The sequence below is a fragment of the Nycticebus coucang genome, chromosome 20 (assembly GCF_027406575.1).
Source record: "Nycticebus coucang isolate mNycCou1 chromosome 20, mNycCou1.pri, whole genome shotgun sequence".
Classification (NCBI taxonomy): Eukaryota; Metazoa; Chordata; class Mammalia; order Primates; family Lorisidae; genus Nycticebus; species Nycticebus coucang.
In genome coordinates, this window is record NC_069799.1 from 39741991 (window position 1) to 39768021 (window position 26031).

At 38.2% G+C, this 26031-nt stretch overlaps 2 pseudogenes; one reads left to right on the forward strand and one right to left on the reverse strand.

The window, feature by feature from the left end:
• The first annotated feature begins 211 nt into the window (after nt 1-211).
• LOC128572605 (E3 ubiquitin-protein ligase CHFR-like) lies at nt 212-1373 on the forward strand (annotated as a pseudogene).
• A 516-nt stretch (nt 1374-1889) lies between these two features.
• LOC128572607 (E3 ubiquitin-protein ligase KCMF1-like) overlaps nt 1890-26031 on the reverse strand; it is a 46163-nt pseudogene continuing 22021 nt past the window's right edge.

A 26031-nucleotide genomic window follows, 5' to 3' on the forward strand; every position in this document is an offset into this window, starting at 1 on the left:
ATCATTTGAAATGTTATTTCAATGAATTAAATACTATTATACCTTTGAGTAGTGAGCAAAATGACTGTGTTTTAAGACAATCAAGTGCCAATGACAATCAAGTGTCAATGACATGTCAATTTGTATGACGTTAGTGATGTCCTTCCCCTTATTTCTCTACAGAACTGCTCTACTTCTGTTCCCAGACAGAACAAAAGTACCCTCCTGTTTGATGGAACCTTGAGATCAGGAGGATTTGGAGCCTACTAAAAAGAAAATGAAAAGAGGCAGGGAGCTTGACTTGAACTTGCAGTTGTTGGTCGCAGATCAGTGCAGAAACACCCAACCTGTTCTCGCGAATGTCAGAGCTGCAACTGTAAAGCCAGACAAGATGGAGGAGATGCTCACATGTGTCATCTGCCAGGAACTGCTGCATGACTGCGTGAGTCTGCAGCCTTGTATGCACACGTTCTGCATGACTTGCTACTCTGGCTGGATGGAGCACTCCTCTCTCTGCGCCACCTGCCACTGTCCAGTGGAGTGGATCTGTAAAAACCATACCCTCAACAACCTTGTGGAAGCATACCTCATCCAGCACCCAGAAAGAGCCGCAGCAAAGAAGATGTGCAAAGCATGGATGCCAGGAATAAAATTACTCAAGATATGCTGCAGCCCAAAGTCAGGAGGTCTGTTTCTGATGAAGAGGGGAATTCAGAGGACTGAACTGGAGCTGGAGCTGTCCAACGTTGACAGTGAGTCCTTAGACGTTAGCCAGCCTCATGTCGTGTGCTGGCAGTGTGCTGAGTACAGGAGGCATGTGGTACAGCCCTTCCCTGCCCACCACCCACTGGTGAGCCAGGCGTCCTACAAGCCCTGAGAGTTGTACTGTCCACATCTGCCAGCCTTGCAACAGGCCAGGAGTACGTGTGCCCGCTATAGGGGAGCCAGGCCATATGCACCTGCTGCTTCCAGCCCATGCCTGATGGGAGAGCCGAGCATGAGCAGGACCCCCGCGTTGCCCCTCAGCAGTGTGCAGTTTGCCTGCAGCCCTTCTGCCATCTGTACTGGGGCTGCACCCAGACTGGCTGCTTTGGCTGCCTGGCCTGTTCTGTGAACTCAACCTGGGAGACAAGTGCCTGGATGAGGTGTTGAACAACAACTACGAGTCGGGCATAGAACAGACAGTTTTGTTTTTTTTTTTTTTCAACCATCCAAGCAGTTTTTATTCATTAATGTTCATAAATACACACAGCAGCTTCATTAGCGATTTCAATTTTTCTCTTCAGTTTGAAGGTGGAGTATTAGGAGAGCCTTTTGCATGTCAAGGGACAGGAAGCAGAGATCACCCCTGCACTGCTACCTACATTTACCTGCTAGAAGTAAAAATTAGTTAAGTGGGGCGGCGCCTGTGGCTCAGTCGGTAAGGCGCCGGCCCCATATACCGAGGGTGGCGGGTTCAAACCCGACCCCGGCCAAACTGCAACCAAAAAAAAAAAATAGCCGGGCGTTGTGGCGGGCACCTGTAGTCCCAGCTACTCAGGAGGCTGAGGCAAGAGAATCGCTTAAGCCCAGGAGTTGGAGGTTGCTGTGAGCTGTGTGAGGCCACGGCACTCTACCGAGGGCCATAAAGTGAGACTCTGTCTCTACAAAAAAAAAAAAAAAGAATTAAAAAAAAAATAAAAAAAAATTAGTTAAGTGGAAATGAATATCATATATGTTTTCTCTCTTTTTTTGAATGTACACAATGTAACAAGAGTGACAAACCTGAAATTACAATCACCAAACAAACCCAAGATAGTTGTTGTCCACTTTCATTGGCCAGTACAGCACAGAGGACATTGTCTGCAAATTGGGATGTCATCAAAGACGAGGTTGGTGGAGACTCATCTCTCATTTATTACTCTCATTTATTACTCTTTTAAATTTAGGTTTTCTAAAGCAACAGCTAAAGGCATAATATCTATACAGCCCATAGCACTAAAATCTGCCATCTCCCCCTGTTCATCCTCCTCTGAGGACGAGCTCTCTTCGTGCACTAAAGTGGACAAAAGGAGCTCTTGGACAAACAGGCTGAGGTCTGCACACTCACATTCCACAGACGGGCGCTCTGTGTCAGACATTTTAGGATCATTCAACCTTGTTAAAAGAAACTGGGAATTCTGAAGAGACTGCTGACTGCTTTCTGTATTAGCTGTGTTGGTTGTTGCTGTGGATTGTGTGATTGTAGCGGTGACCCTGCTTGTGTTAGTACGCCGGGTTGCGTTGCGTGCCATCTCCAGTTGTTGCCATGCTGCCTCAGTGGGCTGCCTTTCTAGCTGCAGCTGCATCTGCAGTTGTTATAACTGAGAAGCAGAAGGGCCAGAAGAATTAACCTGTCCTCCTGCAGAATGTCTCACTCCCAGAAACTGAGATAAAAGCTCAGCTATAGGATCCATGGCTTCCCTATTGCTTGGAGAATAAGAACTCTGAGAAGAAGAAAGTCCACCAGTAGAACTGCTAGTAAAGTGTATGTTTGATCTACGCACACGAGGACCTCCTAATCACTTCAGAGGAAATGTCTGAGAAAATAGCAGGACCCCACCCTGACCCAAGGGACTAGGGCAGGTAAAGCCCACGGAAGAACCAGACTAAATATGAGAATATTTATGATGGAATGGGTGCTGAGAGGAGGATCAAGGTAATAAAGAATAACACTTTCCGGAATTGATATGATCCTTCATACTCATTGAAATTGTGTAATAAAACCTGCACTACTTCTTTCAAAGAATAAATCAAAGTATATTTACAGTCACTTAATCAATATTAAAAGAATCCTTCATTTCCTTCATTTGGTCCCAAGATTTTTTTTTTTTTGATAGGATGCCACCAGTCTAGAATTCTTCCTGAAAGAATTCTTAGCTTCAATGAAAATAAAATCCCTAGGAATACACTTAACCAAGAAAGAGAAGGACTTCTACCCTGAGGAAAGAAATCGCAGATGACAAACAAATAGAAAAACACCTGCACTCATGGATTGGAAGAATAAACAGTGTTAAAATGTCCATATTACACAAAATGAATTACAGACTCAAAACAACTTCCCCTCAAAATACCAACATCATTTTTCACAGATTTTGACATTTGTAATGTTATTTCAGTGAATGAAATAATATATTACACTTTTGAGTAGTATGTTCATATGGAACAACAACAAACTGCCAAGTAACCAAAGCAATTTTAAGCAAAAAAATTGAGGCATCATACTATCTGACTTCAAATTATACTATAAAGTTATAGTAACCAAAACAGCATGATACCGGTACAAAGGTATACACATAAGTCAATGTAACAGAATAGAGAACCCAGACATAAAACACATAGCTACAACCCATTGATTTTTGACAAAGCAAACAAAAACATATGTTGAAGAAAGGATGTCCTGTTCAATGAATGGTACTGGGGAAATTGGATAGCCATGTGCAGAAGAATGAAACAGGACTCCTATCTCTTGCTACTCACAAAAATGAATTCAAGATAGATAGCAGACTTAAATATAAGGCATGAAATCATAAGAACTGTAGAAGAAAATGTTGGAGAAATTCTTCCAGATACCAGCCTAGGTAAAGAATTTATAAAGATGGCCTCAATGGCCATAACAACAACAACAACAAAAACAAACATACAAAAAAATATTCAACATCACTAATCATTGGGGAAATGCAAATGAAAACCACAGCAAGATACCACCTTACCCCAGGTGATATGGGCATTATTAAAAAGTCAACAAAACAATATACTCTGGCTGTATACAGTAAAAAGGAATGCTTATACACTACTGGTGGGACTATAAATTAGTACAGCCTCGATGGAGATTCCTCAGAGAAATAAAAGTAGACCTATCACTCAATTGAGTAATCCCATCACTGTGTAGCTACCCAAAGGAAAAGAAGTCATTTTATCAAACCTGCACTCAAAAGTTTATTGCAGCACAAGTCACAATTGCAAAAATGTGGAATCAACTCAAATAGCCATCAACTGATGAGTGGGTTAAAAAAAAAAAAAGTGGTACTACTATGGAGTACTACTAAGCCATAAAAAAGGATGGAATAATGTCATTTACAGAAGCTTGGATGGAACTGGAGACCTTTCTCCTAAGTGAAGTATCTCAGGAATGGAGAAACAAACATCTTATCTTCTCTCTAATGAATGAGAGTTAAACAATAGTTATGCATGGTCATAAATTGGTGTGAAGGATTTTGGAAACTAAGAAGGGAGGAGTAAGACCGGGGGGTGAGAGATAAAATCTTACCTATTGGGTACAGCACACACTACTGTGGTGATTGGCACACTAAATGCCCTGACCTCAGCATTATGCAAGTCATTCATGTAACAAGAACGCTTGTATCCCTCTTATTTTGAAATAAAAATTATTTCAAAAATAAAATTCCTGATATATATTGTATACAATTCAGTATTACCTCACTCCATCCTTTACAGACATAGACATATCTGTAAATTGACAATAATTATATCTTTTTTGCTTACCTTCTCCCTTTCCATACTTTATTTACTGCCATGATTAAGCTAACAACAACTTCAAATTATGAGCCACAATTCCATCCAACATGAAAGTTCCAATTGTTTCTCTTGCCTTTTTTACATCAGTGTTATTGACTTCATTTGGTTTAAAAGAATTGCCACTTTGAGTATCTCTGTGTGTGTGTGAGTGTAAACAGTTCTCAATGGAATTCAATCTCTCCTTTTGTTAGTAGTCAGAGAGTAAGTACACTGTGCAGGATCCATTTTTTTTTTTCCTTTCCCTTTTTGGTGTTACCTATTATAGTATGTACTTTTTGTACTATTTTTCAGTCAGCAATGTGAGCTTAGAGCCTATTGTAGGCACAAATGGATATAATAAAATAGGAAATTTTTTTTGAGCACTTGAAATATAGCAGACATTTTCCTAAATGTTTTACAGGCTTTATCTCCTTTAGTACTTGTAACAATCAGAGGAGACAGATTATTATTATCACTCTCTTCAATCTATGCATGAGGAAGGCAAGGTTTTGAGGAGCTGAGCAACGGGCCCAAGTCCATGCAATTCTGTGAACTTGCCCTTTGCTTCTGGGCTTACGCTCAGTTGTTATGCTATGCAACACCAAAGTAAATACTAATCACTAATGCAATGTCTGTACCTTAATTTTAACTCAATCTTATTAACTACACAAAGGTAGTTACTGGCTGGCGATGTGTGATTTTCTATGATGACTAGTGCAAACACAGATTTTCAATAGATGAATACATGGTATAGTGGGCCCTGTTGGTTGCCTACCCAACATTTTCTCTGATTCTTAAGAGGATATTTTCTAAGCTATCCAGCCTTCCTCCACACATTCATATATTTCAGAGGAAGCTGGCCCTATTCTCCAGTGGGTCAATGAAGTCCAGTCATGGTCATAACGATACCCTCATTAGGGATTAGCATAAGAACAAACATGTGCCCAAATTCAAGACCAATGAACCACAGGGGAAAGTCTTTTTTCTGGTGCTTAGGAGAAGTTGTTCTTTCTCACTGACACAAGAGACACAGCGTAAGCCCCTTTTCTGCCACTAACTCATTCCTATTTCTACATCACATATGTTATAGCCATTTCTGATCACAAAGAAAACTAACAACAGGATGAAGTTACAAGTGCTGACCGTGGAATGTAAACTCAGTGGAAGTAACCTGAATTCTTGATAAAATTATCACATGGAGGACCTCATGATAAGATTACTAGGTTTTTTTTTTTCCCATTATAAGAAATTATGCATTTCCTTTTGTTTACGAAAAGGTAAAACAGAGTTTTATGATGCTTACCACTAAATCTATAATATGACAATGATGACATTTACAAAATAAAGACCTCCATATTTCTCTGATCTCATTCAAATGTAGGCCTCTACGAGAAGCCATATTTTCCCTCTCAGCAGAATACAAACTCAAATGAGTAAATGTTTTTTTCAACTATAATAAAACCCAAGATAATCTGGGTATGGTTGCTTATGCCTGTAATCCTAGCACTCTGGGAGGCTGAGGTGGATGGATTGCCTGAGCTCAAGTGTTTGAGACCAGCCTGTGCAAAGCAAGACCCCGTCTCTAACTAGCCAGTCATTGTGGCAGGCGCCTGTAGTCCCTGTTACTCAGGAGACTGAAAGAAGAAGATTGCTCGAGCCCAAAAGTTTGAAGTTGTTATGAGCTGTGACACCATGCTACTCAAAGTCAGGGAGACTAAGTGAGACTCTGTCTCAAAAAAAAATCCAAGATAAACTTGAATAAATTACAGCCCCAAGGGCTCAGTTTTAAGACAAAATTGTCATCAAGCTTTCTATTTAATATTAACATAGAAATCTTTAGGAATATATACAAACACTGCTATTGCTATTGCAAATGATCATATCTTCTTTTCTGGAAAATAGTTTGGCAATATAGAGACTTTAGTTAAACAATAATTTGTAATTCTTAAATTATAAATTAATTAAATTATAAATTAAAAATCATTTATAACCAGGTATATTAATAAGATCACCTAAAGAGAGATATTGAAAAGTAAGAGAAGAGATTCTGAGATAGAGCCCAGATTCAGTGTCGAGAAGGATGACCCACAAAGGCAGATCAAGAAAACACAAGAGAGTTGGGAGAAATAGAGGAGAGAGCTGGATCACAGAAGCTAGACAAGAGAGTGCTTTTAGAAAGAGGAAATGGTAAAGAGAACTGCATGCCTATTTTTAAAAAAGAAAACACTTAGGGTAAACAGGGGAAAATCTCTGTTAGCTTCAGGGACAGGGAAGTCTTTAGTGACCGCAGCCTGAGTGACCGGGCTGACAGTAGGATTGCTAAGGATTCAGTTATAAGTATGTGTGGTGGATTCCAGGATCCACTTCCAGATCCCCATTCAGGAGAAAAGACTTGTTACTCTGTGGCCAAAGCTGCCAGCATACAGTCCTGAGCTAGCAGCCCCCATGGGGGTTTTCCCAAGCCACAGAAAGCCATCTCGCCAAGGTCACATTCATGTTTTTGAGACAGCCTCCATCCAATGACTAACATGGGTATAAACTTCTAGCCCTCTTACCTCCACTGAAATTTCATTCCATCTTTAAAAACCCCCTCCAGGGTTGGCTGACACTTCCATTGAGATGGCACTGCAGTTCCAATTCTCCTCTTCTCCATCCTGTTTCTATCAATTCCCTCCTGCAGGTGTTGACCCGAGAGTGCTCAGCAGTAGTAAATGTACAGTGTGCAGATTTCTACATGAGAGTCTGCTTCCCAAACAACCTCACTCACAGAAATCTAAATGACAGCCTTTCCACGGGCAAGTTCAATTCACAGTAGGAAGTAAGCAAATTGAAATAATGGTTGAAGATTATTTTTATATGATGTTTTGCAATGTAGGAAAAGCAAGAGTTAAAAGGAGGATAAGCTTCCTACTTTTATATTTTTATTTGTGAAAAATTTATATTTTATGATGCAAACGTGCCAAGGAACACTTACTTTAAAAAATCATTTTTTCTATAAACGAAACCAAAACAAGCAAGCAGAAAACTTTACGGGACAAAATTGGTTAAAAAAAAAAAAACCCAAATAATAGGGGTAGAAACAGTAGCAAAAATGAAATTCTATTTTTTAAAGAAAGCAACTGTGGAAAATTGCATTTAAATTAGAAAAATGAAGAGAGAAAAGAAAGAAAAAAGAGAAAGATAAAAAAAAAATCTAGAGGGAAAATGTTGAAATTAAAAAAAAAAAAGTCAAACAAAAAGAAAAAACCAAAACCAACAACAAAGCAGTATATATATATCTTGCTGACAGGCTTCCCATCTGTTCTCTGAGAGACCTGAGAAACCTCTCACCTGGCCTTTTATTGAAGCCTCATACAACAGGAGTGGGGGGTCCACATGCAAAGATCACATGTTTAATGGTTGCTAAGTGCTCTTTCTGCCCGGACTCAATTCCCATCCTGTCCCCCTATGAATGTTACAAAGTATAAAACTAGTTTGCAAATGAGCTACTGATCTTATTTCATTAACCTTATTTTATTAAGGCAGCTGCTTGAGGGCTTGTCTCCAGGCTGCAAAACATCTCCATGCCAGCTAGGAGATTGTCTCGCTCCCGGTGCCTTCTTCAAAAGCTGGTGGCTGCTTCTATCAGCCTGGTGCTTGGTCTCCTACACAAATCTCTAGATAAGATTGATGAAAAAGGCACACATAATATTAAATATATTAAGAACTAAGGAGGGGACATTTTCAACTAGGCACCAGAGACTTAGAATATTAGAGAGTATTAAGAACATCTGTATGCAAATAAATTCTAAATCTTGGGTGAAATAGACAATCCTTTAAAAATCAATTACCCAAAATGATTCAAGAAAAACTAGAAAAGCTCACTTCCTACATTCATTTTGAAAATTAGATCTACACTTTAAAATATCTTTATAAATAAAGCACTAGAATTAATTATTTTTACAATGGGATTCTAGTACACATTCAAAGAAAAAATCTTTAGAGAAGCGAAAAAGAAAGAAAGAAGCAAAAATTTACTTAATTAATTGCTGAACCCAATATACCCTTGTTACCAAATCTGATCAAAAAGCATGATATTAAAAAGAAAATTACAAGCCAATTTTTCTCATGAACAAAGATGCCAAAATCTAAGCAAAATATAAGCAAACAACTGTAAGACAATAAATATATCATGACTGCATTACTATACTGAGTTTATGTCAGCAACACAAGCGTAGCTCAACTTAAGGAAATCTATTAAATGCACCATAGTAATATATTAAAATAGAAAAAAAAGTAGAATTACCTCAAGGGATACAAAATAAGCATTGACTAAAACTTAATACCTATTTATAATAAATCAAAACATTAAACTAAAAATAAAGGGAATTTTACTAACCCCCAAATATTTTCCTCAAAATCAGGAATAAGACTAGAAAGCTCACCATCACCATTTCCATTCAGCAATATCTAAATGCTTAGGACAATATCCTAAATGCTATAGGACAAAGGAATAATAATAATATACCTACATATAGAAGAATTGACAAGAAATAAATAGCAGTCTTATTTGTTGATGATATGATTACATGAAAAACACTAAAGAACAAGCAAATTATATAAATAAATGAATAAAACTAAGGAATGTTTCTAGATAGACAATATGTCAAAGTTACAATTACACACTCAATAGAAAATATTGGTAATTAAAAAATACCATTTAGTGTAACAATTAAAAAGAAAGTTACTCAGTGCTGCTTTATAATATGACTCCAAAACACTTTGACACTCCTTCCATTATGAGGTGGCATCTAATAAGAAGCAGTGAGATCAAAGCAGTAATAAAAAAAAAAAAAAACCTCCCAACACCAACAGCAAAACAAGATCTAGACCAGATGGATTAATAGCCAAATTTTATCTGACTTACAAAGAGGAGCTTGTACCCACACTATAGAAATTATTCCTCATTATTGAGGAGGGAATGCTCCCCAACTCTTTTCTATGAAGCCAGTTATCACCTTGAATCCAAAGCCAGGAAAGGACACAGCAGCAACAGCAACAAACTATAGACCAATGTCCTTTATGAATAAATCCAAAAATCTCAGAAAAATTCTAATAAACCCAATTCAACAGCATGTCAAAAAAATAATTCACCAGGACAAGTGGGCTTCATCCCAGTGATGTGGGGATGGTTCACTGTATGTAAATAAATAAATGTGATTCACCACATAAACAGAAGCAAAACCAAAACCCATATGATCATCTCAGTAGATGCAGAAAAAGCACTCAGCAAAGCCCAGCACATCAACAAACTAGGCATAGAAGGAATATATTTCAAAATTATAAATGCCATTTGTGACAAGCCCACAGCCGACATCATACAGAATGGAAAAAGTTGAAAGTATTCCCTCTAAGAACTGGAACAAGGCAAGGATGCCCACCATCACCACTTCTGTTGAACATAGTGCTGGAAGTCCTAGCCAGAGCAATCAATCAAGCAAGAGAAAGAAATAAAAGGTATCCAGATCAAAATAGAGGAGGTCAAAGCATCACTCTCCACTGACAATATGATCTTGTATCTAGAAAACCCAAAGACTCCAACAAAAGACTCCTATAATTGATACATAAATTCAGCAAAGTCTCAATGTACAAAACCAATGAACATAAATCATTAACATTTCCACATAACAATACCAGTCAAAAGACATGAAGAGAAACTTTTCAAAAGAAGATTGACAAACGGCCAATAAACATATTTAAAAATGCTCAAAGTCACCAATCATCAGGGAAATGCAAACCACAACCACAGTTAGGTATCGTTTTACCCCTGTCAGAAAGGCTTTTAGTTAAAGGTCCAAAAACAGAAGATGCTGGCATGGATGTAGCGAGACAGGAACACTTAACACACTGTTGATACAACTGCAAATTAGCACAGCCTCTATGGAAAACAGGATGGAGATTCCTCAAAGAACTACAAATAGATCTACCATTCAACCAAGCAATCCTACTATTGTGTCCACCCAAAGGAAAAGAAGGCTTTTTATCAAAAAGACACCTGTACGCTAATGTTCATTGCAGCACAATTCGCAATTGCAAAGATCTGGAATCAACCCAAGTGCCCATCAATTCATGAGTAAATTAATAAAATCTGCTATATGTATACCGTGGAGCACTACTACTCAGCCATAAAAACAGAGGAATTAATGCTGTTTTCAATAATTTAGATGGCATTGGAGACAATTATCCTAAATGAAGTATCTCAAGAATGGAGAACCGAACATCACATGTACTCACTATGAAACTGGAACTAACTGATTGGTACACATTACACAGAAGGAAGTAAAACTCATTGGAAATGAAGAAGGGGGGAGAAGGGAAGGGGCAAAAACCTACCTACTCTATTCAGGCATCGGGCACACCTATAGCCAGGATTTAAAAATTCTGAGAGCAATCCATGTAATCAAAAGCATTTGTACCCCCTTAATATTTTGACATAAATTAAAAATGAAGCAATTTTTAAAAAATGAAAAAGAAAAGAAAAAAATAAAAATTCCATGGACTTAGCTAGAATCTATTTTTATTTTTATTTTATTTATTTATTTATTTTATTATTAAATCATAGCTGTGTACATTGATATGATCATGGGGCATCATACACTAGCTTTATAGACTGTTTGACACATTTTCATCACACTGGTTAACATAGCCTTCTTGGCATTTTCTTAGTTATTGTGCTAAGACATTTACATTCTACATTTACTAAGTTTCACATATACCCTTGTAAGATGCACCGCAGGTATAATCCCACCAATCCCCCTCCCTAGACCCCCCTCCCCCCTCCCTTTCCCTCTTCCCCCTATTCTTAGGTTGTAACTGGGTTATAGCAGAATCTATTTTTAAATAGGAATACAGTGTGTTTCTATCACCTTGCTAAGTAAACCAAGATTGTCAAATCAGGAAATCAAAATCAGGAAAATACCACAAGATGATGGTCAGTTTTTATGATTTTTATCAGATTTTGTGATTCTTGTCATGGCAGTAAATGTCTTATTTCTGTAATACCCTTATTCAGGAATTCATGTTTGCGTATGTAATTAAAGATCCCCATATAGTTAGGGTCTCTCAACTTGTACTCAATAGTTCAAAAGTTCGAATTAATGCTGAAAGCAAAATACACTATATTAATAGAACCATTATCATTTCCATATTCTGGCTATATTAAATGATCTCATTTATGCTAGTATGCTACTCATATTTTTTAAAGAAAATATTTGTCTTGCAAAAATAAAGGAATTAAATAATTACTTTTAATAAAAGGAGTAGATTCTGTGTCTTATCTCCTGAAGCTGAGGCACCTTGTGACTGCTTCTGCCAGCAGAATATAGCAGAAGGGAGATTAGGTGACTTTCAAAGCTAGGCTACAAAAGCCATGGAGTGCTCACCTGTTCTCTTAGAACGTTCTCTCTCACTATACTTGCTTATGGGACATTCTTTCTGGGAACATAGTCACTATAATAAGCCCAAATTGCATGGAGTGATCACACAGAGAGGCCACATGGACAGGCTCTAATTCATTGCTCCAGCTGAGCATGTAGCCAACTGCCCAGGCCATCTGCCAGCCATAATATTAAAACATCTTAAATAGTCTTTTTAGGGACTACAGGTGACTGCAACCTCAGTCACCATCTGGGTTGTTATGTCATTAACATTGCATATGAGAAATTAAATCAGAACCACCTCCTGTCCGGGCCGATCCATTCCACAGAACTATAAGAAATGACAAGAGCGTGATAGAGGAATAATAATTCTAGATATTATTATTATTTTAAGCGACTAAGTTTGGGGTAATCTTTTTTACATAGCAAATGTAATAAAACACCTGTGAGAAAATATAACAAAAATATAAGATACTTATGGAGAAATTATAAACTTGGGTAAATTCACACCAACTGGGTATAGTGCATACCAGCTGGGTGAAGAGCACACTGACATGTGTAACTTTGACTCAATCTGTACAAAAAAACGAAGTATTTAAAATAAACATTACCGTCCCCAATATTCTGAAATAAAAAATAAATAAAAATGAGGAAGAAACAAAAATAAAATAAAATAAATCAGTATTTTTAAAAAAGAGAGACAACCAAAGGAAGATAGGTATAATTACTTTTGGAGATAGATGCAAAGCTGACTGTGATAAAGGTGACACTTGTCTACAAATTGGGTCTCGGATTGATTGCAATTGCAATCAAGCATCCCAACAGGTTATTTCTATGGAAATATATATGTTGATTCTAGAATGGATATGAAAGGAAAGAGCCAAGAAGAGGCAACGCAAGCGAGAAAAAGAAAAAGATGGAAAAGAGGAAAAGGAAGAAAAGAGAAGGAAGAGGAGGTAGAGGAAAAAGAAATGGGGGGAGAAGGAAGAGGAAAAAAGTATAAGAAAACAAAATAAATAAAAAAGGTAGAGTGACGAAAGAAGAGGCAAGTTGGAGGCACCATTCAAAACAGATATCAAGAGCCACTATTAATATTATATAACAGTGCAGGGGTACTCAAAGCAACCAGCAGAGTGGAATAGAAACCCGACGTGCAAAACTAGGCATACAAAAAACTTGACCTACGACATCGGTGGCATTGTAAGTCAGTGGAGATGGACATAATTATTCAATAAACAATGCTTGGGCCTCTGCTCAGTCAAATGAAAATAAAAACAAACCAAAATGACTCAACACACGAAATTTAGCTCTAGCTAAAATTAAAGCTTAAATGCAAAAGTCAAATTATTAAAAACACTTAGAAGAAAATACCTTCCTTTATTGCTTCCTAGTAGACATAACATTCGTTAAAGACAAAGGAAAAAGCATAAATCACAAGAAAATACATGCGTATGTAGAAAAGTTTCCTTCTTACAAAAGAAAACTTTGGTACATTTGACTTAAAACAATATCTGTTGATCAAAGACAACATTAATAAAGTAAAAAAAAAAAAGAAAGCTACAAATTGAGAGAAGATAATGGCAATATATATTACCGACACAGGACTAGTGACTGTAGTTATAAAGAATTCCTATAAATTGCAAGAATAACAAATGACATAAGATGGTATTTCACAGAAAAGGAAACACCACTGGCCAAAACTCACAAGTAACAGAAAATGTGCAAATTAAAACCACAGTGAGACGGTGTTTTCCCTTCTCACCAACCTGTCAAAAGTCAAGAAGTCTGATCATATCACCTGCTACTCAGGCCAAAGTAATTTGGAGTATATTTTGGCATCGCCACGTGTGTCTGACTTTTAATCTAGTAATTACGTTCCAGAAACTTTTCTACATATGCATGTGCACATAAAAAATAGTAGAAGATTTTTTAGTTAAGCACTGTTTGTAACATTTTTTGAATTGAACATAAATCAAATGTTCATTGACAGAAGACCTAAGTCAAGTTTGATATATTTATACAATAAATTATCACTGCACATTGAAAATGAGACAATGACAGCTAGGTTCATCAACAGCAATGACTCTTGAGACAGAACGGTGAGTGAGAAAAGCACACGGGAAAGCTCATACTTTGTGATGTCTTTTCCATAAAATTCAAAAATATGCAAGACTACCTAATACATTATTTAGGGATTCAACCCAACTAGGCAAAAGCATTTTTTAAAAAACCAAGGAAAGATAAATATTTATTATAAAAGTTAATTACCTCTGGGAGTAGAGGTAAGGATGTTATTAATTAGTTGGTTAGTGTACACCATGGTGTGCCAATGAATGCCTTTGAGGGTTTGATTGCTCACTTTCTGGTGTGCTTTGGATCCTAACTCCTCTCATTGTATCAAGAAATCTATTATGAGATAATCTGTTCTTTCTCTTGTAGGTTCAGCATTTCGTGTCCTTGTTCCAAAGGGCTTGGGATCATAAAATACAGAGACTAAGTCTTCTAACATTCATAACACTTAAAACAGTGTGAAAGTTACTAACAACGCTGTATTTAAGCATGTGTTTTGTTTTCTGTATTTCGTGATATTTAGACATCTTAAAATCTTGCTGGCTGGGCAGAGATTGCCACTCCCAGGGGTGGCTCTTTCCTAGAGATTGCAAAGGGCTGGGCTGGGAACATAGCTCCTCAAATTCATACCAGCCAATCCTGAATCTATAGCTTCCACCTCCTTGTCTAACGCTCACACCCAAAGATAGTAACATCCCCTGCCTTAAATCATCCTAGAGCAGTTACCACTCCTAGGTAACTCTGGTTACAACTACAGACCACTCCTATGGCCCAAAGCCACCTGTAATTATTTAAATTAGCCAGTCCTAAACTTTTTACTCTACCCGACTTGCCTTTTCCATAGAAATCCCAATAAAGGCTCCAGCCTCATTTTTCCCTGGCTCCTTCTTCTGCCATTTAACTGAAACTTGGAGCCCTGTCTGCCAGGCAGTGATTCCCCCTGTGGACCCATGACGGTAACAAACACCTTCCTCCCAGGGCTCATTTGCATTTCCTCCTGTGGCCACATTAACTTCACGGTACCATACCCAGCTTTTACAAAGGATGCCCCATAGTCATTTCTGCGCTCTTGCATTGCCCAACAAATAAATCAAAGTCCTTGGTGCCTAAATGTCTCAGTAGTAGCTTCTACAGGGTTTCATACTTTGTATACTGTGTATAGTGTGTGCAAAAGTCTTTTTATGTTGAAATTTAAAATGCGTATTTTTTAAAGTGAGCTCAACATGGTAGTTGGATTTCCTCCTGGTTTCTTACCTTGTTTTCGCACATTTGGCCAACCTGTTTAGATGGCTCGTTGCAAACAGCCAGTTTCTGAACCTGAGCCAAAGCCTCTACGTATGGAAGTTGAATTTCTTTATGGTAATTTATAGGCTTTATAAAATCTGCTCTGGAAACCAATTGTAAATTCAGTGTGACTTAGAGGCAATTTGTGAACCTGGTGGATCCTAAATCAATGAGATGTTGTTGGAACAAAAGCAGTAAAGATGGGGGAGAGTGGGACAAACTTTTTTTTTCTTTTTTTAAACCTTTGGCTTTGATTAACTTTTACAAAAATAATGCTAAGGAATGAACAGTGAAACAGTGACCTAGTTTAATTTTATTTAATAAAAATTTGGCAGAAGTGTCTAATATGGTTCCTGGTATGATTTAATTGTGTCTGGGAAGCTGCTAATATCCATCCACATAAAAATCACTGCCAAGCTGCCAGAATGTCCCTGCTGACTTATTTGGCAGCAAGCGGTTAGAGAGGCCGCAGACATGACCCAGCGAGAAGGCAGACTCTCAGAGTTTATGCAGACCTGGTATGTGCCCGTTGGGACAGAGCCTTTGACAATTATAGCCATCAGGGTGCATTTTTCCATGGGGGGAAAAATGCTGTTATTAAAAAAACTGTGCAACAATATTTGACATTAGAGGTGCCAAGGGATCCGGAGGCTGAGTGTAAATTCTGACTTCCTAAGTACATGTAAGCCACAGTACAATTTTCAGGAGTGGTAGTGGAAATGCTGCTTCCACTGTGGTCCCCGTGATATTGAACTGTGTACAGTCATCCCTTGGTATACCTGGGGGACTGGATGCAGGACTTCACGAATACCAAAAATCTTCAGATGTTCAAGTACTTCATATACTATTTACTCATATTACATACACCCTTTTACATACTTTCAATCATCTCTGGGTTACTTTTAATGCCTAATGCAATGTAAGTGACACGCAAATAGTTGTGTTGTTTAGGGAACAATGAGAAGAAGATTGTCCATGTTCATTAGAGATGCAAATTTGTTGCAAATATTTTTGGCCAAACACAGTTGGTTGAATCCACAATGTGGAACCAGTCAAATGTGGAAGGTTGACTGTGTCACCAAACAAGCACCAAAAGCTCAAATTTGTATTGAGTCCTATGTTTCTAAAATTTGAGCAAATCAAAAGGTTGACATGACTTCAAGCTATCATTGAAAAACCCGAAGTCTGAAGCCTTCGGATGCAGATATTGTTTTGTATAAGAAGAAAAACAGGATAAGGAACGCTGTGTGTGTTGAAGGGAAGAGAAGAATCTCCACTGTCACTTTTCCACGTGCCCACCCCTGTCCTTTACCACAAGCCATAAGGCAAGGTGCAGCTGTTCTGAGTCCCAACCACAAACGAATAAAGTGTGGCTTTAACTCATTACAAAATTCTACTCCAGGACTCGTGGGATGGGAGGAACCTAAGGCTGAATGCCGCTCAGATTTACGCATTTAAGTCAAGTAATTGGTGAGTTTGGCCGAGATTCAAGTTCATTCTGAAGCATTAAATCAGAGCATTACAGGTTTCATTCCAACATTTTGGAACACCTCTGATAGTGAGTCAGTCACCTCCCCCACCCCCAGCCCATACTCAATCTAATCTAGGTGACAGAGCACAGGGGTGTTGGGACGTAGCCTGGATGGCAGAAGTAAGCCCAAGAGTTACAACAATACATCGTGTTGTTAACAGCTCTTCTGAACAAACAGGAGGGACCGAAAAAGGAAAGGAATAATTAATAGAGAAGAGAGTTGGGAGACATAGGAATAGTTATTCCTATGCGCGACTGCAGAGAAAGGTTGGGAATTTGAAAGGGGGGTGGGGAAGGAGCTCAACACACCCTAGAATTAGGCTAAACGGTAAGAGAGATTTGATAGAGGGGTCTGAACTTGAAAGAGAACTGATGGAGGAAGAGAAAACAGAAAAGACAAGAAATCAATGGAGCAAAGTTATGATCCCCCAATTAGCAGAAACGGGAGCTCGCAGGAAGATGTCTACGAGAAAGTGGATCACCTTGCCTGGGAGGCAAGAAAGAAGACCTGAGGGTCTGGGAGACTGAGATGTCCCCTCTTCTGTTTTAAAACCATGAAAACAGCAAAGCTGTTCATTGAGGGAGAAAAAACCATTTTTATTAAACAGATAAATAGCTTTAAATTCACCAGAGATAACATTGAAATACATCATGGGGAAATGAACATAAATTACACTTTCCAAATCAAGCTAATCACCCTCAGAACTAGGAGAATGTTCAATGAAATCTCAAAATCTTTGGAAATGAAGGGCAGATGTGAGGAAATTCTAACAAGCAAATGTGAACCCTCTCTTGCAAAACATAAAATGGAATGTCTTGATTAATGGTGATGTCAGGCTCTACTTAGCACCTGCAAAGAAAGATTCCTTCCTGTGAGAAGTTTACAATGACCGCTGCCACATGATGCTAAATGGCTTTTGGGAGAGGTGGCTGGAGGTGGCTGGGCAAATTCAGAGTTGATGATGATCTTAGCTATTGAAAGAGATGCATATGAAACCAATACATAAACACTTACACATTCATAGGAATGATAAAACACAGATATAGTCTAGCAACAGGGAGGGGAGAAGAGGGAGAGGGCAGGAGAGGGGGAGCAGAATTGGGAGGAGGTGGGGCATTTGGTGTGATCTCATCTAATGTGCACAATGCAGGGGCACACTTCACAATAACTAAGAGTAGATTATAAATGTCTTACCACAATCAGTGGTAAGCTTATCAGTTTGATTTAAGCATTCCACATTGTATATCGAATCACCATATTATACCCCATAAATGTATACAGTTATGTTTTAATTAAAAATTACATTTCAGGGCGACACCTGTGGCTCAAAGGAGTAGGGCGCCGACCCCATATACTGGAGGTGGTGGGTTCACACCTGGCCCTGGCCAAAAACTGAAAAAAAATAAATAAATAAAATAAAGAGACGCATAGATACAAAAGGATATCAATGCAAGCTTTCCAAAGCAAACATGACTAGCTAGCAAGCACAGGATATACTCAATGCTGTGGCTCTGGGTTTAAAATGACATTTAAAAAAAATTTCACTCTATGAGAAAACAAAAATGAAATCAGTTCTTTGCCCTCTTCTTCATGGAAAAGTCAATAGCCATAGATACTGTTAAATAAGGTAAGAAGATTTCATCTCTTTATCTGTCAGATTCTTCCATACTCCTTGGTGAAAATAAGTCCAGGAAAGGCATGGCCGCTCCACAGGTTCTGAACAATCATGACTATATAGATCATCCACCAGCCGCTGTGAGGGACACAAACCTTTTCCTACAACAGAGGGGCCAATATTCAGCAGCAGCCTAGAGGCAGCTTTTCCCCAGCCCTCATGTGATTTTTAAGAGCCAGTCGGTCTGGAAAATGTTGGATTTGTTTGCAGGAAAGGTAAACACTGCCAAAACCAACAATTTCCTTCCTTAGGGGTCTGTAGAACAAATTGGTCTACAGATTAAGACAGTTGAGACAACTTACATTAGAGAAGAAATGAACTTCATTGGCACCTGGGTTTTACCCCAGAACCGTATTAGAAAGCTGGTAAATCTTTGTTGGAGGAATTACATACTGTGTACTCAAGAGGTAAAGGAAATTAAAATTGATCTCTTCTATAAATATCTTAGACAAAGTGATTTAAAAAAAAAAAAAAAAAAAAACAAGAGTAGGTAGGCCAGCAGGCTTAGTGAATGGGATTAAGTGGCTCAGACACAGCAGCTAGATTGCTTGTTCTGTGTGACTTCACTGTGATTAGATCTATATGAAATGGTTTTGTAAGTGATTGGTTACAAGTCAACACAAATGCTTTGATTAAAGTGGAACCACTAAACATATTCTGCTTGCCCTGTAATTAGGGCTGCCAAATAAAAATGCAAGGATGCCTGCTAAATTTGAATTTCAGATAAACAACAAATAATTTTTTAGTATGAGCATTACCCAAATATTGCATGTGACACACTATACTAAAAAAAGTGTTATTCATTGTTTATCTGAAATTCAAATTTAACCGTGCATTCTCTATTTTTATTTGCTACATCTGGAAACCTTACCTGTAACACATACAAACAGACGTGTGTTTTCCTCACCCCCACCCGCAAAGTCACACTGAATTCATATTTGAGTAAGTATGGCCAATATCTATGTATAGAACCATAAGATTAAGTATTATTTATAAGATGAAAATCCAGGCAAGGTTTTCTAAGTAGTTAATTACAAGAGTTACTTCAGGGAATTGAATTTCCTAAGGTTTCTTCTAGGTTGTATTTTATGACTGTCTGGGGAGTTTTAAAAAATCCCTATGTCCAGGCTTCAGTTCAAACCAATTAAAGCAGAACCTCTGAGTGGGACTCAGGCATCTGGACTGTTTAAGCTCCCTAGTGAAACCAAGGTGCCGCCAAGGTGAGGGTCGCTGCTTTACACTGATAGGTACCAACATGTCTACCTGTGACCACACAAATAAAAATAAAAAGATGACTACAGCTTGCTCAGTGACACTTTGGTGAGCAGAAAAGATGGTGGGGTTTTTGCCCTTTCCTTCCTTGGAATTCAAAAGAATGCACACAGTTCCTCAAGGGAGCTAAATGGAGAAGAAAAAAATACTGAAGAAAAGAAGGTCTTAACCAAAAGTTTAAACTAGATTTTCAAATATAGTGTGTCCGGCTGGGTTTTATGGGCACAACTATTAAGTTAAACACCCCTGTATCTATGCTCTTATTAAGAGATTAAAACTATATAGAAACATGCATGTTTACATTCACAGTGCTTAGACAGAAGTCACAAAGTATATATTTCAAGTCCATGTTTCCCCACTGTTTGATTCTGTTATTCCCCAAAAGATTTTCTATCCATGTCAGCTATAGAATGCTGAAAAATTACAGAAATACCTAACTACATTTCCTTCTTTTTATTCAAAGCACGAGTGCCTTTCCATTGCAATGTACTCTTAAAACTACTAATGTTGCCAAGATGACTAAGGTTAGTTTTTCTTAGCAAATGTAACTGACAGCTCAGGCAAAACATCTTGCCTGAAGACCAATATAGAAAAATTCTTTCTGTATTTGTCCTGGAAGTCGACTGATAAGCCTTCTGCAGTGATGCGTGCTTTCAAACATTCCTTGTCAGAAAGCCCCCAGAATTGTTATATTATTAAAACCCCAATCCTGGCACTTACCAGGAGAGCTCCAAAGCAAGCCTCCGTATCTTATCACATACCACTGGCTCCAAGTGCATTTTGACACAGAGTATATTTACTTTCAACACTGACACATTCCCTCTTCTCCACTCAGACCACCCCCCAAACCCTCTTGGATTCAAGAATTCCCCATACATTTTGAAACAAGTTGGCTTTTGTAATTTCAACCCTCCAAAGGATAAAGAGATCTAAAATGGGTAAAGAGTTAACTGAGGCTTTCATTAAGAATGGAAGACGAATTATCTCTCTATACACTGCTGATACAATTTTTAGTTAGCCTAGAACAAAGAGAGCTAAAAGTATAGACATCATAATTATAATATTTTATGGTTTATTTCATTTCCATTCCCTTTATCAACACTAAACACCATCTACATGTAAATGCTCGGTGCTTTCCCTTGTTGGAATTGTGACTTATATATTAAGGGGCACCTATTTGCTAAGCGGAAACAGGAGTCATCTGTTACCAGATTCATCCCAAAATGCATGCGAATCCTACCAGGCTGTTCTCTATTCTCTTCATTGCCTGCGTTCCCACCCAATGTTCTTATCTGTTCCCCAGTTGTCTTTCCTCTCCTATGTACCCTGTTTCCCCGAATAAGACATCCTCCAAAAATAAGACCTACTTACAGGAAAGATAAGACGTCCCCTGAAAATAAGACTAGCACATCTTTGGGAGCACACCTTAAAATAAGACACTGTCTTATTTTGGGGGAAACAGGGTACATATCACTCTCAAATATGTATTTCTTTTCTTTCTTTCTTTTTTTTTTTTTTCTGTAGAGACAGAGTCTCACTTTATTGCCCTTGGTAGAGTGCTATGCCATCACAGCTCACAGCAACCTCCAGCTGTTAGGCTTAGGTGATTCTCTTGCCTCAGCCTCCCCAGTAGCTGGGACCACAGACGCCCACCACAACGCCTGGCTATTTTTTGTTGCAGTTAGGCCGGGGCCGGGTTTGAACCCGTCACCCTCGGTATATGGGGTTGGTGCCCTACGCGCTGAGCCACCGGTGCCGCCCTCAAATATGTATTTCTATCTTTAAAATTCCTCTACATTACAATCTCATTGTTCCAGTTGTCCGTGGCACTTATCTCAGTTTCCTAGGCTCCAAATCTTGAAGAAACTTTTGACACGTCAACCTTCACATAGTCAGGTAGTTTACTTACCCGCTCTGCTTCCATAAGAGTTTCCATATCTGTCTCTTCACATACATTCCCGCTGCCAACTCCCTGCATCAGCTTTCATTAACTCATACCTAGACTACTGCTGTAACATCCTATTTAAGCCCCCTAAATCTGCTCCATATATAGTCCTGATCAGGACACTCTCAGGGGGTAAACATTAAAAACTATATACAGTATTATTACTTTCTACTGACTAAATAGCACCATGCTAAAGATACGGATATTAGAGCCTGGGAACATTGGTGGAGTGGCATTCGGGCAAATATTTCTGGATCTCTGGGAGAATCCTTGAAGTCTACATCCTAGGAGTATGAAACAGCCAGAGATAGGCTTAGCCATATACAAACTACAACCAAGGATTGAGTTGCACTCCCCAATGAGATCAATGTCATCTGACACTGTTCTGTGTTTCTAGCACAGACAAGGGTAAACTCTCTTGGAAAAAGAAACATAATGTCATCCGGAGCAGACACAATGTCATTCAATAAAAATTCACTAGGCACATACAAAAACATGACCAAGAAGAAGCAGGAGAAATGAACCCTCACTTAAAGAAGGTATTGAAGTTATTAGAGTTGGACTTTCAAGAAGCTGTATTGAATAGTTTTCAAAAAACAGTGGATGACATAATAGAGCATTAAGGCCTGAAAAAAAATTCCAACACACACACATATATACGTACATATATATTCCAAGACTTTATACTATATATTTATATAAAGCATAAATATATACTTCTCTTATTCCAATACTTTATACTATATATTTATAAATACATATAAATATAAATATATATAAATTTATAAATATATAGTATAAAGTATTGGAATAAGAGAAGTATATATTTATACTTTATATAAATATTATATACTTTATAAATATATAGTATAAAGTATTGGAATAAGAGAAGAAAGGAAACAAGGCAAAAAAGCAATCCTGGAAGAGATAACAGATGTTTTAAACTGACCAAAAATGCAAGATAAAAATTTTAGAAAAACTACAGATCGCAAGGAAGATAACAGCACACACACACACACACACACACACACTCACAACTGGTTGAGTCATAGAAAATCTGCTGAAAGCGAGACACAAAAGAAACTATTAAAAACATCTAAAGAAAAACCTTAGCTTTAAACAAGCAACAAAAACGTACAGTTGATATTTCAGTAGAAATGACAGACTCAAGAAGACGAGGCGCGTTATCTTTGTTTCGAGATAGAGTCTCACTCTGTACCGTGGCGTCCTATCTCACAACAACCTCAAACTCTTGGACTCAAGCAATCCCCCTGCCTCAGAGTCCTGAGTAACTGGGACCCTCCACAACACCCGGCTAGAGATGAGGTCTCCCTCTAACTCAGGCTGGTCTTGAAACTGTGAGCTCAGACAGTCCACCTGCCTGGACCTCCAGGAGTGCTAGGATTACAAGTGTGAGCCACTGTGCCTGGCAGGAGATTTATCTTTAAAGGGCTGAAAGAAAACACCAACCAAACCAGAATTCTCACCAAAAGTGAAAGCAAAATAAAAATAATTCCAAACGTACAAAACCCGGGAGAATGTGTTGCCAGCCGATCAGAACAAAAAGAGGTTGCTCTTCTCTTTTTCAAATTTATTTATTTATTTTAAGTTGACTTACAGAATCATATGGACCACATATAACATGATGGTTAGAAGTACATGGCATGGTTAAATACTGCTATTTAAATACATGACCTCACATGGTTATCATTTTTATAAGGTGGACACTTAATGCCCACTCTCTTTGCCTTATTTAAGAATGCAATCTGTTGTCACTAGCTGTAGTCATCACACTGTACAACAGATCTCTTGAACTGACAGAAGAAAAATGATCTCAGCGAGCAACACAAAAATGCAGAAAAAAACTGAAAACAAGGGAATGTACCCAAGTGATTGGAACCCGGCAGGTGGATTGGGTATTATCACCAGCAGAAGTGGACAGCTTTTTATTTTAAGTGCTGCAGTGTCTGCCTCTCCAATTATTTCACCTCTAACAGGGCGGCAACTTTGTTTACCCTATATTGTATCACTAGACCCCAAAACTGTGACATATGATAAGTACTCAACAAACATTTGTTTAATTGGATAATAGAATAAATCATCTATACAAGTTTGCTCCCTCTTTTAAAATGTTGGTCAATAGCAGACACGACTTTACTTAACCAGGCACAATGTTAAGGATACTACAGACTGGATGGAAATTCATGCCTAGTCTTAGAGAAGGAAAAAAGGAAGAAAATAGAGAAAAGGAAAGATGCAAACTCATAAAAATGTGGTGGAAAAGGATAAGGGCGAGGGTTCAACTCTATTGTACCCTTCAGTCCTCCTGAGTTGAAATGAAAATTTTGTAGCAGGTGTACAGAAAAGGCAGTCAGGTTACATTTGGAAAATATTTAGTCCTGTATCCTTTGCAGGCCAACACTGTTTCAAAGGTCTTAGTAGCAATTTTAAGAACAGTACAGTGAAGCTAAAGATGCCCACAGTGAGAATTAGCATACAGGAAAGGAAGTGAAGGACATGGCTCATAATCAGCAGACTCTCCGCTGAGATGCAATGGCTGTTACGTAAGTGGATAATGTGACTCCCTGCTCCCATCACCTCTGGGTGCCAACAGCATGGCACTGCTATCATCGTCCCAGAGTGATCATGACTTCATGCTATTTTCTTCCGTAAGTTTGAGGAGAGATATGTCACTGTCACAGTGGGGGCATGGTAAACAGGTGTCACAGAATGACCCAGACAAGCAGAAAAAGGGAAACAGACTGGAGCTCTTGAAAAAAAAAAAAAAGAACAACAAAAAACTTAGTCACAGGCATAAATTAGTAAGGTGTAAAACCAAAACCAAATTGTGAGAGAGGGGCATGTGTTTGGGGAGTAAGATGGGAAACATTTTAGATGAGTAAAATAAGATGGCTAAGACATAATTTTCTATATTACACTTCTGTTAAATGTTAGAACTATAAAATTTGTTTCCTAGTAGTCCTCTCACACCTGCGGTGCATCTTACAAGGATGTATGTGAAACTTAGTAAATGTAGAATGTAAATGTCTTAGCACAATAACTAAAAAAGGCCAGGAAGGCTATGTCAACCAGTGTGATGAAAATGTGTCAAACGGTTTATGAAGCTAGCGTATGATGCCCCATGATCATATCAATGTACACAGCTATGATTTAATAAAAAAAATCAACTAATCTCCTATAATTTTGTTAGCCATCTACTTTTAATTTATAATAATTTTATTAGCATATACCGATAGATGTTTCTAAGTAGCATTATCCAGGTTATTAGTAAAAGGTACATAGAACGGGTATTTTAGAAATCCTCTGTTTAAGAAAATTAGTAACTGTAGGAGAAACCACAGCCTATAAATTAATAGTAAATTACAGTAAACACTTCATAGCTGACCACCTTCCTACACTGACCACCTCCTTAAGGTGACCTAATTTCCATAGGTCATTACCTATCAGTACATTAGGCCTTGTTCCTCATGTTGACCAGTTTGTTACAGTCCCTTGGATGGTCAATTTGCAGAAGTTCTACTGTGTTTGGGGGGTTTTTTGAGACAGAGTTTCACTATGTCATCCTTGGTAGAGTGCCGTGGCATCACAGCAACCTCAAAGTCTTGGGCTTAAGCGAGTCTCTTGCCTCAGCCTCCCAAGTAGCTGGGACTACAGGCGCCCGCCACAATACCGGGCTATTTGTTGTTGTTGATGCTGTTGTCATTATTGTTTTTCAGGCCCAGGCCAGGTTGGAACCAACCAGCCCCCATGCTTATGGCCGGCGCCCCAACCACTGAGTACGGGCACTGAGCCAGTTCTACTGTATTTTTAAATGAATTAAAATAGGCTATTTCAATACTCACAGATAGTGCTAACATAAAACTGTTACAGGTAATTGTCCAAGACCTCACAGGTAGAATGATGTCCTTCTGTCTTTTTTCTTTTACCAGAAATGATGATAATATAGATTCTTTGGGGGGAGTAGAGTTACCTGCAAGTATTTACAGGTAAAAAGCCTGAGTTCCTAGGCACTTAGACTGACTCTCTTTAAATTACTTCAAGATAATACACTTTTAGGACTAGTCATTATGAAAGATAAACTCATTCTCTCCTATAGCTCAGAACGATCCAAAATGTGGAAAGATTCAGAAAAACTTTATTACAATACTGATGGCATTTTTAATCTGCTATAACCTCAATTACAAGTTCTCAAAGTAAGTGCATGGTTATTGAGAGCTTAAAATGTTTGGCACTCTCTTTTAATTGGGACATATATACATAGTCTGGGTGTTCAAATGACCAAGAAAAAATATGTAAGTTACA